The 5253-nt window shown below is 43.8% G+C and overlaps 1 protein-coding gene across 11 annotated transcripts in view; it reads left to right on the top strand.

Moving 5' to 3' along the window:
* The window catches only part of CCDC158 (coiled-coil domain containing 158), an 86775-nt gene that overhangs the window by 346 nt on the left and 81176 nt on the right, over positions 1-5253 (top strand). For 9 of the 11 annotated variants that reach the window (XM_034671666.1, XM_034671661.1, XM_034671660.1 and 6 more), the window contains exon 1: positions 7-205. The exons of the other annotated variants lie outside the window; for them this stretch is intronic. The gene's annotated coding sequence lies outside the window, so the exon portion shown is untranslated. Of the gene's footprint in view, positions 1-6; positions 206-5253 lie in introns of those variants that run through there. 11 annotated transcript variants of the gene reach the window in all.

Genomic DNA, 5253 nt, shown 5'->3' on the forward strand with positions numbered 1-5253 from the left:
GTGCAGTGGGCGGAGGCCGGAGCCCGAGCGCTGCGAGGGGCGGGCGCGGAGGGGGGCGGCACAGCGCCCCGCGCCGCCGCGGAAGAAAAGGAGCTGCCCCCGCCGCCGCCGCCGCAGCTACCGGGTAGACGCAGGTGCGGCCGCCGCGCCGCTGGCGCCGCCGGCAAGATGCGGTCGGTCTCTTAGGATGAGGTGTTGGTTGCAGGTACGGCGGCGGGGCGCGGCGCGGGGACTGGGTGAGAGGGGTGGGTCGTGCTCCAGAGGACTCCGAGCGGCGCTTTTCATTTCTGGAACCTTCCAGACCTTTGTGTTTGTTTCTCACATGGCATAAGCCCAATAAATTGTTTCTTTAACGGAAAGGACTGCTGTTGTGTTAGGATTTAGCAAGACCTCCGGGGACAGTGGCTGTAACTCTGGGACCAGAGGGCCCTGTGCAAAAAGTATTCCACTTTTGGGGGTAATAACCGTGGGTCCTGTCCAAACATTACCGCTAACTCTTGTTCCTGCCCTGCTTCCCATGGACAGGGAGATGGGTTAGGGAAGACATGGAGATAAAGAGGAATATCTAGCCTTGGACAGTCACCAACCTGGCATCCAAAATGGGATTGTAATAAATGTTGTGTAAGGGCTCTTTCAGTTGGAGGCTTCCCTGTAAGTGACTTTAAGAATCTGGCTCTGCCCCATTATCAGCATCAATCAGAAACAGTGCATTCCTAAATGAGCCCAGCCTTTTCCACAAAACTCTGTTTCAGAGCAGCACTCAAGCTGTTCCAGGGTTTGTTCCTGCATCTTGGTGTACCTTAAGGTCAGGGAAAAGTAGAAGAAAAGTGAGGTCTGTCGCTCTTTCTCAGGGTTTTTTGACTTGACAACTACTTCTTGCTTTCTCTATCAGCTGACGATTCAGGAAAGAAAGGGCCAGTGCCCACCTTGCATCCCATAGGCTAGCGAGGCAGGACTATTTCTGTGTGTAAAGTAATGGGGTGGTGATGGGAGAGTGGTGGGAGGGACCTGGTCCTCCCACCTCCTATCGCACTTACTGTTTTTAATCTTACACAGTTATCTGTTTGTGTTGTGGGTAAAATGTTTTTAATGCCATAGAGGTATTATTATACTCTCCAAATAAGTTGAGGGCAGAAATGGACAATTTACTTGGTGTGTGCAAAGTCCTTACTATTGTGTTTTACAAAGAACACTCTGTGTTGTCTAGTATGTTAGAATCACGCACTTTAAAACCACACAATCTATTAAATCGGACCTCTGTGAACCACATATTCCCAAACCAGGTGACTCCAAATTATATGGTATAGTAGGTTGAGTGGGAGCCACCCCGAAATATCAGGTCCTAATTCCTGGAATCTGTAAACATTATAAGGAAAAAGGGTGTCTACATATACTGAAGTCATAGATCTTGAAATGGGAAAATTATCCTGGATTATCTGGGTGGGCTCTAAAGGCAAAGACAAGTGTGCTCATAAGAGAAGGACAGAGATTTGATACAGACAGAAGAGGAGAGTACAGTACTACCACAGAGGCAGAGATCGGAGTGATGAGACCATAAGTCAATAAATAGTGCCAGCATCCAACAGAAGCTCAAAGAGGCAAGGAATAGATTCTTTGCTAGAGCCTCCGAGGAGAGCGCAGCCCTGTCAACAGCCTTGATTTCAGTCCTGTGAGACTGCTTTTGGACTTCTGGCCTGCAGAACCATGAGAGAATAAATGGCTATTATTCTTGTGGCAATTTGTTACAGCAACTACAGGAAACTAATCTATATGTTAATTATTATAAATATATAAAAATTATCATAAATCACATAGAATCAATCCTGTATTGATGGATATTTTAAAGCTCTTTAGCTGGGAGTAACAGGTGTAGTAGTGGAGACTACCAAATATTTTCCTGAACGCTGTAAATCTTAAGGAAAAGACTCGAATAAGGAATTTGGTCAAAAGTGAAAATAAATTAGGTGCATAAGAAAGAACTAGTCTAACACTTAAAGCAATTTTTGGACTTTTGAGTTGTATTCCTATGAACATATCACTGTATTTGCTCTGTTAAGAGAATAAAGTTGACTTAAGCTTGGTTCTTAGCTAATATATTATTGGCTATCCATCATGTGTGTATTAAATTAGAGTTGCAGACACCTGGGGATTGAGGTCCAAGCCTAGGGAAAGTAGGCAATAGCGAAGTTCTTCCATGTGTGGGATGTTAAAATCTGGCTAAAAGCAACCTCTAGTCATCTTGAAATTAACACACTTTGGAGTTTTCATGGTGTAGGAAAAAACCAGTAGTCAGGTTTAATTGATTGACTTCTAGGACCCAGGCAGCTAATATGCACCCCCACTCTTACTCCACAAAACATGACAATGTACACACAAAGAGTAGCCAATCTGTTTTCTTTCTGAGCTGCTTTTCTGAGGTATAATCTATATACCATAACATTTACTAACTTTCAGTGTAAAATCCAGAGCTTGTTAGTAAATTTACAGAGTTGTACAATTATCACAATTCAGTTTTAGAAAGTATCCATCACTAAAAAAAGATCCTTCATACCCACTTGCAGTCAGTCCCCATTCCCAAACCCAGCACCAACCCAATTTTGACCACTGGCGCACTCTAGAGTGGGCTACTCCAATGGCCTCCTAACAGCCCTCTACTTCCGCTCAGTATATTTTTCACTCGAATGCTGTAGGATCCTACGTCCCTGATTAAAGTCCTCCAGTGGCTTTCCATTGCAATTAGAATTAACCCCAATGTCCTTTTCAAAGCACTATGAACTATACCCCCTACCATCCTCATCAACACCTTCTCAGGATAGTTTAGGAAAGAAACTGATAATAAAGGCTCCTTTGGGCTCAGTACACAATTGGCTGCCCATAAGCAGGCCTCTCACCCTCCCTTGTCTACATGGCAGCCTCACTGCCTCCTTTCTGTCAGTCAGCAAACACTGAGCCCTTTTCATCTCAAGGCTTATGCATGTGGTATTTCCTCTTAGGAGCTTCCCCAGTCCTCTGGGGGGGGTGACTGTTTTTTTGACATTCAGCTCAAATGTCACCTCCTCAGAAAGGCCTTCCCTGATCTACCTAATTAAAGTAGCCTCAACTCCCTGTATACCACTCCCTGTGGTATTTTCTTCATTGCACTGAATCCCTCTCCAAAATTACATTTTTGATTTGTTTCTTTAGTGTTTCTCTTTCCCCACTAGAATATGAGATCTGTGAGGGAAGAAATTTGATTGGTCTTGATCTTAGCTTCATCTCTAGTATTTACAAAAGTACTATTCATAGCAGCAGTACATTTTAAGCTATCAGAATGCCAACAATGGTAAGTAATAATTATTGAATGCTTCTTACATGCCAGGCCCTGTGCTGAGTGCTTTGTATGCATGAATGATTTAAGTGAAGCTTATTACATTTGATGTGGGAAGAGTAAGGAGAGCATGTCCTCCAGATATAGTCCCCTGTAGTAAATTATTGTTTTCAGAGCCATTAGGCAGTTTTCTTTCCCTTATTATTGAACATTGATTTTAGAGACTGGATCGATGTACATTGCTCCCAGCAATATAGTATCGAACTTCTTCTACAACCCTAAAAACTGAACTGGAGGTGTTTGCTAAGAAGGAGAGGAAGAGGTAAAAGAAGAGTGTAAATAAAAGCAGAATCCTAAAAGAACAGGATACACTCAGAGCATAGCAGGTAGACTGCAGTGGAGACAGTATATGTCAGGGGAAAGGCAGGAGATGAAGCTGGGAGGTTGGTTAGGCCAGATCCTAAAGGGCTTTGGGTGTTAGTTTTAGTTCAGACTTTAGTCTTTGTGTAAGATATGGTAAAAGGGTCTGATTTTAAAGGAAACTCTTAAAGACTGTGAGAAACTGACAACCTTTAACTAAATTTCATATTCGAGCACTCCTTCCTTGTACCTTAAGGACCACACTCAAGTCCTCTTTGCTGAGTTAAAAGGTATTGCAGAGGTAAACTCAACAGAATGTGGTGACCTGATTGGATGTGGAGTTTGAATAGATGAAGAATAAGGACACTGAAAGGTCTTAACTTGGGAAGTTGGGTTTATGGTATCTTTGACAACACCCAAGAAAGCAGATTTGGTGGGAATATGAAGAGACACATGTGGGATAAGATGAATTTAAAGTGACCATAAACATATATGCAGAGGTGGTAAGGAACAGATATTCATTAAAATTTATCCAGAGCCCCAATATTTTTTGACGAAGTCACGTGAAACCCGCTGGCAGCGGTGGACTGCCCCCGTCTGGCCCTGCTGCTGGCTACAATCACTTGTGAGAAGTCGTATTTTTGGTCCTCTTTCAGCTGAATGTTTTCCATAGGAAGGCATAGAATGTCCAAGTTGGAGAAGATTTTGGCGATCTTCTAGTCCAACACTCTGCCCTTGAGAAGCCACCCAGTGGCAGTTGTCATCCCAACAAATGCTCATCCCCTCTCAGCTTGAACACCTCACAAGTTCTCCACATACATTCAAGGTGCTGTAGCTTTTAGAAAGTCCATCTCCACCCAGAACTAGAACCTGCCTCCCTCTGTTCATTAGTCCTAATTCTGCACAGAGGATGTTGTCATTTATTTTTCCAGCGTGGCAACTGCTCACTTAGATTCCACTGAGATATGCCAAAAATCCTGGTTGCTTGTCATCTCAGCTCCACTGCTTAAAATCTGTAGACCTATTTCTGACCTACCAGATAGGAATTCTGCCTAGCAACTTTTCTAACCAAGCTCAAGAGCTGTTGCCTGGTCAAAGCATCTCCAAGCACTGAAAAGCAACTTAAATGATCAGAAGACATTCAGGTGGTCTATTTAAGTCAGTTTGGACTATACCTAGAAAGGTCTGGTCTGGAAAGGTTTTGGGCAAGGGGTTTACTCGGTGTGTTATCTTGATAATGCCAGTGAGATCTATACCATCAAAATTAGCATTGGACCAATAGGGAGCATATACTTGCATGTGTTCTGTTGTACACACATAGCCTAGGTAAGTGCCATAGGCTATTAATTCAAATATACTTTCATATTCAAGAGAAGCCCAAAGGAAGAAGAACTTAAAAGTTTTGGGGCGCCTGGGTGGCAGAGCGGTTAAACGTCTGCCTTCGGCTCAGGGCGTGATCCCGGCGTTATGGGATCGAGCCCCACATCAGGCTCCTCTGCTATGAGCCTGCTTCTTCCTCTCCCACTCCCCCTGCTTGTGTTCCCTCTCTCGCTGGCTGTCTCTATCTCTGTCAAATAAATAAATAA

Source organism: Ailuropoda melanoleuca, chromosome 11 (genome assembly GCF_002007445.2).
Source record: "Ailuropoda melanoleuca isolate Jingjing chromosome 11, ASM200744v2, whole genome shotgun sequence".
Classification (NCBI taxonomy): domain Eukaryota; kingdom Metazoa; phylum Chordata; class Mammalia; order Carnivora; family Ursidae; genus Ailuropoda; species Ailuropoda melanoleuca.